Raw genomic sequence first — 14,359 nt, forward strand, 5'->3', positions numbered from 1 at the left:
ACCCGAGCACAAATGCACAGTTAGATACTGTGTCAAACTTCTATCACAAAATCCACCACAATCTTTCCCGTGTGTACTGTCCTCTACAACAGTCCACATATCCACTTAGATATCCCTCTCCCCTCACATTTCGCTACACGAAAGAAAAACAACTTGCTAGCACTTGACTCTGGGTAGTGTAAAAACTAACACGTTTTCTTCGGGCAGACAAATAGGATTTCTACTTTACGATATGGCTGAACATTACTCACACAAACTATCTCCAAACCGCTCTGAAACCTTTCCCAACGACGGACAAAAAGTAACGTATATTTAAGTCAGCTAGAGTCCGCCTGGATACAACCCGAGCACAAATACACAGTTAGATACTATGTCAAACTTCTATCACAAAATCCACCACAATCTTTCCCGTGTACTGTCCTCTGATCTACAACAGTCCACATATCCACTTAGATATCCCTCTCCCCTCACATTTCGCTACACGAAAGAAAAACAACTTGCTAGCACTTGACTCCGGGTAGTGTAAAAACTAACACGTTTTCTTCGGGCAGACAAATAGGATTTCTACTTTCCGATATGGCTGAACATTACTCACACAGACAAATAGGATTTCTTCTTTACGATATGGCTGAACATTACTCACACAAACTATCTCCAAACCGCTCTGAAACTTTTCCCAACGACGGTCACAATGTAACGTATATTTATGTCAGCTAAAGTCCGCTTGGATACAACCTGAGCACAAATGCACAGTTAGATACTGTGTCAAACTTCTATCACAAAATCCACCACAATCTTTCCCGTGTACTGTCCTCTACAACAGTCCACATATCCACTTAGATATCCCTCTCCCCTCATATTTCGCTACACGAAGAAAAACAACTTGCTAGCACTTGGCTCCCAACGACAGACACAAAGTTACGTATATTTATGTCAGCTAAAGTCCGCTTGGGTACAACCCGAGCACAAATGCACCGTTAGATACTGTGTCAAACTTCTATCTCAAAATCCATCATAATCTTTTCCGTCCTCTGTTTTCTACTACATATCTAACTAGATTTTCCTCTTCTCCCACAATCTCGCTACAGGAAAGATAAACAACTTGCTAGCACACCGCCAACCGAGCCACAAAGAAGAAGACTAAATAACAGGTGCACACTGCACAACAGGTATGAGGTCAACACTATCAATAAAAAAAAAGCTTTGTGACCAACTTAGTTAGGCCTGTTTACATTGTTACGACAAATAAAATTTCTACCATCAACTCCAGCAATGCAAATTTATCATTAGTAGTTATGACCAATGTAAGAAAGACCTTATTTTGGATACCGTCTTTGCTTGTTTTTTTACGAGTATAAAGTAGCCTTTAAATGCCAAGCCGTAAACACCAAATGACTAATCACAAACATAAGTGTCATAATAAAAAGGAACAAAAAAAATTACCTGCTGCGGTGGCCATTTTAGCTTAAATGGGAATCTCTTAACTCCACCACAGACTTCATTAGATAAATCCATTAATATAAGTCAAAAAAGAAATAAGACAAGATATCTGTTGTTTACTTTTCAGTCTCAGTTCTGTCTCCAGTTAGTCATGGCTATTTGTCACATATTTCCAAATTGACATTGGTTCGAGAAAACATTTCTATCCATTTTCTATCCTGCAATTAGATAGCTATGCTAAGCGGCAACTCCGTTATACTAATTTTAGAACCATACGTATAACTTTCGACGTATTTAAGAAAAGGAAAATGAACAGATTATAAGTAAAACCTGACAGATATAGCTTATTTTGTGTAATAGACCATGTCCGTTCTCCACACCTGCAAGCAGATCTTGTTACTGTAACTTAATTAGAGAGAGCGGTGAAGCCCCGATTGACCTAATAACGTCAAAGAACCAGAAGAAAAAGTACCTTTTGTCATCTCAAGGGAAAAACATTGGAGCCCTAATGGTGGGAAAGTTCTCTGATATGTCAAGAAAGAGAAATTAACGATTGTCATCATGAAGTATCTTCATGTACATATTTGCAGTGTCAGCAAACTCTTTGATGACACCCCCACCTGCCCAGTGAAGCACATAACTCTTTCGACCATAGCTGTCCTGTGTCCCTGATTACCCTAACCATGCCCTGTATGCAACTGGGCGACGTCAGCATTCTGTATTGCATATCATTATATATGTGATAGCCCACGTGGTCATTAGCTTTCCTAATATAGACGTAAACCGTATGCTCTTTTATAATTTCCCATCAAAGAATTATAACTTAATATATTAAGTGTGATACAAAATGGAGATACATAACTATTATGATAAATTGAGTGCCTGACACAGAATGTATACTGCTATAACGCATTATTTAGACAGCATTAGCAGTCCCTCACTAAACGTTCATTAATGATAATTCAAATCCAGATGAACCATCCCATTTAGATAATTTACCTCCTCAAGGAGCAACCCATTTGACGATCAAATAGTGATATGCAAATAGGCACTTTGGACGTGTATATATAAAGAGAAAGTTGACACAGAGATATCATTCGCTTGAAAATGAAGAACAGCATCAGGGGAGAGATACTTGTGGGCAAAGCACCTTATGCAGGTCAGTAGCAATATGAGTTAGTTCCTTGGTACATTGTATAATATGATACGTTTATAAGAATAACTACAAACCGTCTCCATTCCCATGTTAAACTTACGTATGTTTAAGTCAACTACATGTTTTACTACTTTCTACCCGTGCACGATTCTACCGTCAGATTCTGTGTCAAACTTATGTATGTGAATGTTAGGTAATATGCGCTACCAATAAAACTATATTTCCTTTACCTCTCGTCACGAATTCCCTAAAAGTAACTTGACAACATGCCAGCACTTGACCGCTTGTGGTTTTACAAATACAACGTTCTCTAGCGGTCGCCCAGTAAGATTTCTACTACACAATACCACAGTGGACATATTGAACTACAATTCCCTTTTCGCTCACGATTTCCCTAAAAGAAACATGACAACTTAAAATTACATGGCCGCTTGTGTTGTCAAGCACATGGCCGCTTGTGGTGTCAAAAGTTCAACGTTCTCGTTCCGTCAACCAGTAGGACTTCTACTACACAATATTGCTGAACATATCTCAAACATTGTAACTTCGAACCATGCTTTAACCTTTTTCAATGATTTGCACAAATTCATTGTTAGATTCTGTGTCAAACTTCTATCACAAAATCCACCACAATCTTTCCCGTGTGTACTGTCCTCTACAACAGTCCACATATGCACTTAGATATCCCTCTCCCCTCATATTTCGCTACACGAAAGAAAAACAACTTGCTAGCACTTGACTCCGGGTAGTGTAAAAACTAACACGTTTTCTTCGGGCAGACAAATAGGATTTCTACTTTACGATATGGCTGAACATTACTCACACAAACTATCTCCAAACCGCTCTGAAACTTTTCCCAACGACGGTCACAATGTAACGTATATTTATGTCAGCTAAAGTCCGCTTGGATACAACCTGAGCACAAATGCACAGTTAGATACTGTGTCAAACTTCTATCACAAAATCCACCACAATCTTTCCCGTGTACTGTCCTCTACAACAGTCCACATATCCACTTAGATATCCCTCTCCCCTCATATTTCGCTACACGAAAGAAAAACAAGTTGCTAGCACTTGACTCCGGGAAGTGTAAAAACTAACACGTTTTCTTCGGGCAGACAAATAGGATTTCTACTTTACGATATGGCTGAACATTACTCGAACAAACTATCTCCAAACCGCTCTGAAACCTTTCCCAACGACGGACAAAAAGTAACGTATATTTATGTCAGCTAGAGTCCGCCTGGATACAACCCGAGCACAAATGCACAGTTAGATACTGTGTCAAACTTCTATCACAAAATCCACCACAATCTTTCCCGTGTGTACTGTCCTCTACAACAGTCCACATATCCACTTAGATATCCCTCTCCCCTCACATTTCGCTACACGAAAGAAAAACAACTTGCTAGCACTTGACTCCGGGAAGTGTAAAAACTAACACGTTATCTTCGGGCAGACAAATAGGATTTCTACTTTACGATATGGCTGAACATTACTCACACAAACTATCTCCAAACCGCTCTGAAACTTTTCCCAACGACGGTCACAATGTAACGTATATTTATGTCAGCTAAAGTCCGCTTGGATACAACCCGAGCACAAATGCACAGTTAGATACTGTGTCAAACTTCTATCACAAAATCCACCACAATCTTTCCCGTGTACTGTCCTCTACAACAGTCCACATATCCACTTAGATATCCCTCTCCCCTCACATTTCGCTACACGAAAGAAAAACAACTTGCTAGCACTTGACTCCGGGAAGTGTAAAAACTAACACGTTTTCTTCGGGCAGACAAATAGGATTTCTACTTTACGATATGGCTGAACATTACTCACACAAACTATCTCCAAACCGCTCTGAAACCTTTCCCGACGACGGACAAAAAGTAACGTATATTTATGTCAGCTAGAGTCCGCCTGGATACAACCCGAGCACAAATGCACAGTTAGATACTGTGTCAAACTTCTATCACAAAATCCACCACAATCTTTCCCGTGTGTACTGTCCTCTACAACAGTCCACATATCCACTTAGATATCCCTCTCCCCTCACATTTCGCTACACGAAAGAAAAACAACTTGCTAGCACTTGACTCCGGGTAGTGTAAAAACTAACACGTTTTCTTCGGGCAGACAAATAGGATTTCTACTTTACGATATGGCTGAACATTACTCACACAAACTATCTCCAAACCGCTCTGAAACCTTTCCCAACGACGGACAAAAAGTAACGTATATTTATGTCAGCTAGAGTCCGCCTGGATACAACCCGAGCACAAATGCACAGTTAGATACTGTGTCAAACTTCTATCACAAAATCCACCACAATCTTTCCCGTGTGTACTGTCCTCTACAACAGTCCACATATCCACTTAGACATCCCTCTCCCCTCACATTTCGCTACACGAAAGAAAAACAACTTGCTAGCACTTGACTCCGGGTAGTGTAAAAACTAACACGTTTTCTTCGGGCAGACAAATAGGATTTCTACTTTACGATATGGCTGAACATTACTCACACAAACTATCTCCAAACCGCTCTGAAACCTTTCCCAACGACGGACAAAAAGTAACGTATATTTATGTCAGCTAGAGTCCGCCTGGATACAACCCGAGCACAAATGCACAGTTAGATACTATGTCAAACTTCTATCACAAAATCCACCACAATCTTTCCCGTGTGTACTGTCCTCTACAACAGTCCACATATCCACTTAGATATCCCTCTCCCCTCATATTTCGCTACACGAAAGAAAAACAACTTGCTAGCACTTGACTCCGGGAAGTGTAAAAACTAACACGTTTTCTTCGGGCAGACAAATAGGATTTCTACTTTACGATATGGCTGAACATTACTCACACAAACTATCTCCAAACCGCTCTGAAACTTTTCCCAACGACGGTCACAATGTAACGTATATTTATGTCAGCTAAAGTCCGCTTGGATACAACCTGAGCACAAATGCACAGTTAGATACTGTGTCAAACTTCTATCACAAAATCCACCACAATCTATCCCGTGTACTGTCCTCTACAACAGTCCACATATCCACTTAGATATCCCTCTCCTAGGGATGCGGACCTAAATCCATTTTCAGGTTCAGGTCCGGACCTGAACCTAAAAGTTTAGGTTCAGGTCCGGACCTATTAGGTCCGACCTGAACCCATGGCATATCTGACTAATTGCCAAACTTCTATTTACTAGTACTTGGAGTGTTCTTACATTGCACTGTGATACACATACATGTACTTTTATACCAGTGTATGCTGTTTGTCATAGACCAAGACTGATATCATGTTATTGTACACTAACCTGAGAGTATAATGCTAAGTCTGTTGCTTTCTTCTATCAGAATAAGGTAGAATTATTAAAGTTCTTAAAAATGAACGAAATAAGGACTGATCAAGACTATGAAAGGAAAAATATTTTCCAGAGCAAAATCACTTTTTAAAGGAAACCAATAAATGAGATTAGACTTTGTCAAGTTGGAGTCCAACACAAATCACATTAAAAAAAATAACATGCAAAAAAAAAAAAATTGAAAAAATATATACATTTGTACTTGAATTTCTCTCTGAACTCGGCCTTTTGACATTCTGGCATGCCCTTCATCTGATCAAGGCACCTGGTATTCATTAGAAGTTCATTAGCAGCAAGTTCCGCACCGCTGATATCACAGGATATCACAGTCCTTTTGGGAGTCCCACTGCAGAAACATATCCCTGATTGCCGCGATCAAGCCATCTTTATCCAATTTGTGGCAGAAAAATAATAGCCAGCTTCTCCTGCCCCGGACAGATTTTGCCCTTTCCGTTTTATGCTGCGGGATGACATCTTTATATGCCCAAGCGTCAACGAAAACAGTTCGTCATGTCTTCTCCCTTCAGTTCCCGCGGTTGTGGGTGAAAGGTCATGAAGTCTCGCGAAGTCTCGCTGTCTAGATCAGCTGACCTTCCATGTAACCTACCGGGGTATATCAAATCTCGCGAGAGCAGCTAATTCAAAACAAATATGGCGCCTAGCGCCTCGATTGGTGCCGAGAACGCCACTTTTGATCGTGTTTTGCACAATCTAACGGTGTATCTACCGCGATAGGAATATTCTTTACTAATCACAACATATTTCATGACCTGATACATTGTCTTGTGGTGGTGCTGGGATATTTTCACGGAGAAAAGATCGTTTTCGGGAAAGATTGCTTGTTGTACCTCAGCATGCAGATAATATGACCGCCATGAATGGCAATGTTTTCGTCTTTTTCGAGCGCAAATTTCGCGATTTACGGAAGGTTTAAGATGGTCTAGAATGAAAAAGATATAATGTGAGTGCTAGATTTTTTTACCGGTCCAGTACCGAAAAAACCGAAAAACTGGGTTTCGGTTTTTTGGACCTGAACCGAAACGTTTTTTCAGGTAATAACCGGACCTTTATAACCGGTACGCATCCCTACCCTCTCCCCTCATATTTCGCTACACGAAAGAAAAACAACTTGCTAGCACTTGACTCCGGGAAGTGTAAAAACTAACACGTTTTCTTCGGGCAGACAAATAGGATTTCTACTTTACGATATGGCTGAACATTACTCACACAAACTATCTCCAAACCGCTCTGAAACTTTTCCCAACGACGGTCACAATGTAACGTATATTTATGTCAGCTAAAGTCCGCTTGGATACAACCTGAGCACAAATGCACAGTTAGATACTGTGTCAAACTTCTATCAGAAAATCCACCACAATCTTTCCCGTGTACTGTCCTCTACAACAGTCCACATTTCCACTTAGATATCCCTCTCCCCTCACATTTCGCTACACGAAAGAAAAACAACTTGCTAGCACTTGACTCCGGGTAGTGTAAAAACTAACACGTTTTCCTCGGGCAGACAAATAGGATTTCTACTTTACGATATGGCTGAACATTTCTCACACAAACTATCTCCAAACCGCTCTGAAACCTTTCCCAACGACGGACAAAAAGTAACGTATATTTATGTCAGCTAGAGTCCGCCTGGATACAACCCGAGCACAAATGCACAGTTAGATACTGTGTCAAACTTCTATCACAAAATCCACCACAATCTTTCCCGTGTGTACTGTCCTCTACAACAGTCCACATATCCACTTAGATATCCCTCTCCCCTCATATTTCGCTACACGAAAGAAAAACAACTTGCTAGCACTTGACTCCGGGAAGTGTAAAAACTAACACGTTTTCTTCGGGCAGACAAATAGGATTTCTACTTTACGATATGGCTGAACATTACTCACACAAACTATCTCCAAACCGCTCTGAAACTTTTCCCAACGACGGTCACAATGTAACGTATATTTATGTCAGCTAGAGTCCGCTTGGATACAACCTGAGCACAAATGCACAGTTAGATACTGTGTCAAACTTCTATCACAAAATCCACCACAATCTTTCCCGTGTACTGTCCTCTACAACAGTCCACATATCCACTTAGATATCCCTCTCCCCTCACATTTCGCTACACGAAAGAAAAACAACTTGCTAGCACTTGACTCCGGGTAGTGTAAAAACTAACACGTTTTCTTCGGGCAGACAAATAGGATTTCTACTTTACGATATGGCTGAACATTACTCACACAAACTATCTCCAAACCGCTCTGAAACCTTTCCCAACGACGGACAAAAAGTAACGTATATTTATGTCAGCTAGAGTCCGCCTGGATACAACCCGAGCACAAATGCACAGTTAGATACTGTGTCAAACTTCTATCACAAAATCCACCACAATCTTTCCCGTGTGTACTGTCCTCTACAATAGTCCACATATCCACTTAGATATCCCTCTCCCCTCACATTTCGCTACACGAAAGAAAAACAACTTGCTAGCACTTGACTCCGGGTAGTGTAAAAACTAACACGTTTTCTTCGGGCAGACAAATAGGATTTCTACTTTACGATATGGCTGAACATTACTCACACAAACTATCTCCAAACCGCTCTGAAACCTTTCCCAACGACGGACAAAAAATAACGTATATTTATGTCAGCTAGAGTCCGCCTGGATACAACCCGAGCACAAATGCACAGTTAGATACTATGTCAAACTTTTATCACAAAATCCACCACAATCTTTCCCGTGTGTACTGTCCTCTACAACAGTCCACATATCCACTTAGATATCCCTCTCCCCTCATATTTCGCTACACGAAAGAAAAACAACTTGCTAGCACTTGACTCCGGGAAGTGTAAAAACTAACACGTTCTCTTCGGGCAGACAAATAGGATTTCTACTTTACGATATGGCTGAACATTACTCACACAAACTATCTCCAAACCGCTCTGAAACTTTTCCCAACGACGGTCACAATGTAACATATATTTATGTCAGCTAAAGTCCGCTTGGATACAACCTGAGCACAAATGCACAGTTAGATACTGTGTCAAACTTCTATCACAAAATCCACCACAATCTTTCCCGTGTGTACTGTCCTCTACAACAGATTTCTACTCAACGATATCGCTGAACCTTGCACAGAAACGTGCAAGATTTTACCGTCAGACCCCTATAGATAAACAACATGGCAACACTGGGTCCCGTGTAGTGTCTAAACTAGCACCTTCTCTTCCGGTTGTCCAATTACCAACCATATTGTACGAGTTACGCTTTCTACATAGAGAAATCGACAAAATGTCTCACAACAATGCACATATTAAGTCCTCAAGAAATAATACCACCTGATGTGTTTCTATTTCCTTGCATACCTCTAGAATATATAAAATGCACTCATCTTTTATGATTGATCCTCTTGAGCTCCATCCACCTTGAGAAGTTCTCCATCTTGCTCGTCGTTGCCTATCCCTAAAACCGCTAGCTGCAACCGCGTCGCCATTTTTCAAGCGACATCACACCAGATGTCATTTTTCCCGTCCACATCTTGTATTCGCTTATCGTTGTACAATCAGAATTAGACTCCATTTTGGCTGCTTAACATTTCTGCTCTTATTGTGAACAATACGATGGTGTATGCTCACTGTCGCTATCGCGGCATACAAGTAGACCAGGTTAATGTTGCAGTGCTATCTTACAAACTAATCATTGACCAAGATCCTTTGCAACATGACTATACCACGTGATAACGCCGCAAGTGCGCCACTACCTTCTGTACGGTTCATCTGGAAGTGCACACAGACTTGCTGAGTTCCGGGTCATGCCGAATTAGTGGTGTGGATCTAAACCCGAGTTTAGGTTTAGGTTCGGACTCGAGTCCAGAGGTTTAGGTTCAGGTCCGGACTTGAAAGTCCGGACCTGAACAATAATTTTGGAATATTTTTTCGTGTTACATGTAAAATTGCATATTGGCAGATATTTTACATGTAATTTGAAAACCATATATACGGAATTATATACAGTCAGTAATTAACATAAAAGTTCAGTTATAAACACAAAAACAGCAATGTTTTAATATTTTTCTAGTGCAAATTTCATGATTTAAGGAAGGTTTAAGATGGTTTAAAACAAAAAGGAGTGTATGAGTGAGAGAAAATTTTTCAAGTCCGGACTTGTTTCCAGACGTTTAGGTTTCTTTGGACTTCAACCTAAACGTTCTACAAGTCCGGAACCGCTCCGGCCGGACCGATCCGCACCACTATGCCGAATGTACCACTTTTGATGATGGAGGACATAGCACGCATTTTCACCACGATAACGCTGAATAGAAAGACATAGAGCGTTATGACACCGGTTAACATGACTTTTGCACCCTGTTTATGCTTAGAACAAAGATCAACGGATTGTACCCTTTAGATGACAAGAAAATAAAGCTATACCAGAGTCTATTACTTATTAATGTCTCATTTTAAGTTACTCCGCGTGACGAATACCTTGAAATCCGTGTACCAAAAAAATAACGGCTGCATGAACGTGTGTTTATTAAAGGTGGAACATTGATCAGTATGCGATATCTAACGGACCATTTCCATGACAAACAAGGACGCTGTAAAGAAAGTCCTCTTTCCCTGGTTTGTTATATATTCAGTATTGATATATAGACATTCAGAACATACAGCGCCACATCTTTGTCTGCGGGTTCATTGAGAATAACAAGCAAACTGACTAGCATCCGGGTCATGCCGAATGTACCACTTTGAATGATGGGGACAAATAACTCATAACTGTGCATTTTGCAAGACGTGATCATTTACTACCTCTCAATAACATCGAAATCATCTATCACCATATAGATACGGACAAAAGAAGACTGTAACAAACACATCGGCCTGTACAACACTGCATCGTTAGGACATTGACAAGGTAAGGTATTATGTGGATCAGTACATATCACATCTACAATCATTTACAACTTTTATGATAATATCATACAGCAATGCAAACAAACACATAATTGATACATTTCTGTAAATAATACATGATGTTTGTATATATAACTCTACTTTAAAATAATAAGAAGTTTATTGCAAGTTCATGCCCGTGGGCTAATTGCAAATACATGGTAAAAACATAAAGAAAAACATAAATCTCCTTACCATACAAACATAGATCTCCTTATCATACCAACAAACTTCGCAAGAAAGCTCTTCTTTCCCTGGTTTGTTATATATTCAGTCTTGAAATCTTCAAATCGGCAAGGACGCTTCAATAACGCTACTTCCGGACATAAATTTGAAATATACAAACGCGACAATAGCGGCACTACCTTGTGTGCGGTTTCATGACAAGTACAGGTAGACTTACTGGGTGACAGGTCATGTCAAATGTACCACTTTCGATGTGGGGGACAAGACATTCTAAAGTTCTTGTTCCCCATGTCTACAACGCAATTTTCCCACAAAAACGCTTAATAACAACGCCTAGAGCTTTATAACCCCGGCTAACATGAGTCTCGCACCGTGATAACTTAACATTATGTCTGGAAGGCCCAAAATGCCATGTTCACAAGACAAACAATATCATCATGACAATGATCAATATTCTATCTAACGAAGTCAACAAAACACTCTCTCTGTGACAAAAAAAATACTCATCAAGCTCCTCTTTCCCTGGATTGTTATATATTTAGTCTTTAAATCTTCACATCGAAAAGGCAGGGACGCTTCAATAACGCCACAACGTTACGTGCGGTTTCATTGAGAAGTGCAGGCAGACTAAATGAGATCACCTCAGGTCATGCCGAAGGTACCACTTTGGATGATGGGGGACATAGCACGCGTTTTCACCACGATATTAAACGCTCAATAAAAAGAAATAGAGCGTTATGACACCGGCTAACATGACTCTGCGCCCTGTTTACTTAACATTGTTAACAAGACTAACGATAACGCTGAATAAAAACGCCTACAGCTTTATAACTCAGGCTAACATGAGTCTCGCACAGTTTTTACTTGACATTATGTCTGGAGTGGAAGGCCCAAAATGCCATGTTCACAAGACGAACATATCAATCATCATGACAATGATCAATATTCTATCTAACGAAGACAACAAAGCACTCTCTCTGTGACAAAGAAACTACGCAACAAGCTCCTCTTTCCCTGGATTGTTATATATTCAGTCTTGAAATCTTCAAATCGCCAAGACCTGGACGCTACAATAGCGACACTTCCTTACGTGCGGTTTCAATGAGAAGTGCAGGCAGACTAAATGAGATCACCTCGGGTCATACCGAAGGTACCACTTTCGATGATGGGGGACATAGCACGCGTTTTCACCACGGTATTAAACGCTGAATAAAAAGAAATAGAGCGTTATGACACCGGCTAACATGACTTTTCACCCTGTTTACTTAACATTGTTAACAAGACTAACGATATGCTTAGAACAAAGATCAACGCACACCCTGATATAATGTCTTATCGACTGCTTTGTCACAAAGAGGAAAATAAATTGAAACATAGAAACGCGTCAATAGCGGCACTACCTTGTGTGCGGTTTCATGAGAAGTACAGGTAGACTTACTGGGTGACAGGTCATGTCGAATGTACCACTTTTGATGTGGGGACAAGACATTCTAAAATTATTCTTCTCCATGTCTACAACGCATTTTCCCACGGAAACGCTGAATAACAACGCCTACAGCTTTATAAGTCCGGCTAACATGAGTCTCGCGCCGTGATAACTTAACATTATGTCTGGAAGGCCCAAAATGCCATGTTCACAAGACGAACAATATCATCATGACAATGATCAAAATTCTATCCAACGAAGACAACAAAGCACTCTCTCTGTGACAAAAAAAGCTACGCAACAAGCTCCTCTATCCCTGGATTGTTATATATTCAGTCTTGAAATCTTCAAATCGCCAAGACCTGGACGCTACAATAGCGACACTTCCTTACGTGCGGTTTCAATGAGAAGTGCAGGCAGACTAAATGAGATCACCTCAGGGCAAACCGAAGGTACCACTTTCGATGATGGGGGACATAGCACGTGTTTTCACCACGGTATTAAACGCTGAATAAAAATAAATAGAGCGTTATGACACCGGCTAACATGACTTTTCACCCTGTTTACTTAACATTGTTAACAAGACTAACGATATGCTTAGAACAAAGACCAACGCACACCCTGATATAATATCTTATCGACTAACTACTCATGCTATGCCGTGAAGAGGACAAAAAATTCAAACATAGAAAACAAGCTCTACTTTCCCCTGTTTGTTATATATTCAGTCTTGAAATCTTCAAATCGACAAGGCCGGGACGCTTCAATAGCGCCACTGCCTTACGTGCTGATTCATTGAGAAGTGCAGGCAGACTAAATGAGATCACCCCAGGTCATGCCGAAGGTACCACTTTGGATGATGGGGGACATAGCACGCGTTTTCACCACGATATTAAACGCCCAATAAAAAGAAATAGAGCGTTATGACACCGACTAACATGACTTTGCACCCTGTTTACTTAACATGGTTAACAAGACTAACGATATGCTTAGAACAAAGATCAACGCACACCCTTATATAATGTCTTATCGACTAACTACTCATGCTTATCCGTAATGAGGACAAAAATTTAAAACATAGAAACGCGTCAATAGCGCCACTACCTTGTGTACGGTTTCATAGGGAAGAACAGGTAGACCTACTGGGTGACCGATCTTGCCAAATGTACCACTTTAGATGTGGGGGACAAGACATTCTTAAGTAAGTTATCCTTCATCATGTCTACAACACATTCTTCCCAAGAAAACGCTGAATAACAACGCCTACAGCTTTATAAATCCGGTTAACATGGGTCTCGCACCGTGTTTACTTAACATTATGTCTGTAAAGCCAAAAATGCCATGTTCACTTTACGAACGATATCATCAAGACAATAATCAATATCTTAGCTAACGAAGTCAACATAGCACTCTATCTATGACAAAAAAATTCCCAATGATAACTGTGTGCTATGTAAGACGAGATCATTTACTGCTTCTCAATAATATATCTATCCATTTATCACTATATAGATACGGCCAAAAGGAGACTTAATAAACACATTGGCGTCTACAACACTGCATCGTTAGGACTTTGACAAGGTAAGGTATTATGTGGATTACAGCATATCACATTTACAAACATTTACAACTTTTAAGATAATATCATAAAGCAAAGCAAATTAACCCATAAATAATAAATCTCTATTATCAAGATATAATGTTTGTATATATGACTCTAATTTAGATTGATATGTCTCTTACCATACAAAAGAACCATCCCAAAAACAAACCCAAACGCAAGAACAACACACTAAACCAAACATGACTAAACATGCTTTCTTGCT

General features: G+C 40.1%; 1 protein-coding gene across 1 annotated transcript in view; it reads right to left on the bottom strand.

Annotated features, from left to right (window-relative positions):
- The window catches only part of LOC136442159 (perlucin-like protein), a 51,675-nt gene that overhangs the window by 21,006 nt on the left and 16,310 nt on the right, over nt 1–14,359 (bottom strand). The gene's annotated exons all lie outside the window — the stretch shown is intronic.

This window comes from Branchiostoma lanceolatum, chromosome 9 (assembly GCF_035083965.1).
Source record: "Branchiostoma lanceolatum isolate klBraLanc5 chromosome 9, klBraLanc5.hap2, whole genome shotgun sequence".
Classification (NCBI taxonomy): domain Eukaryota; kingdom Metazoa; phylum Chordata; class Leptocardii; order Amphioxiformes; family Branchiostomatidae; genus Branchiostoma; species Branchiostoma lanceolatum.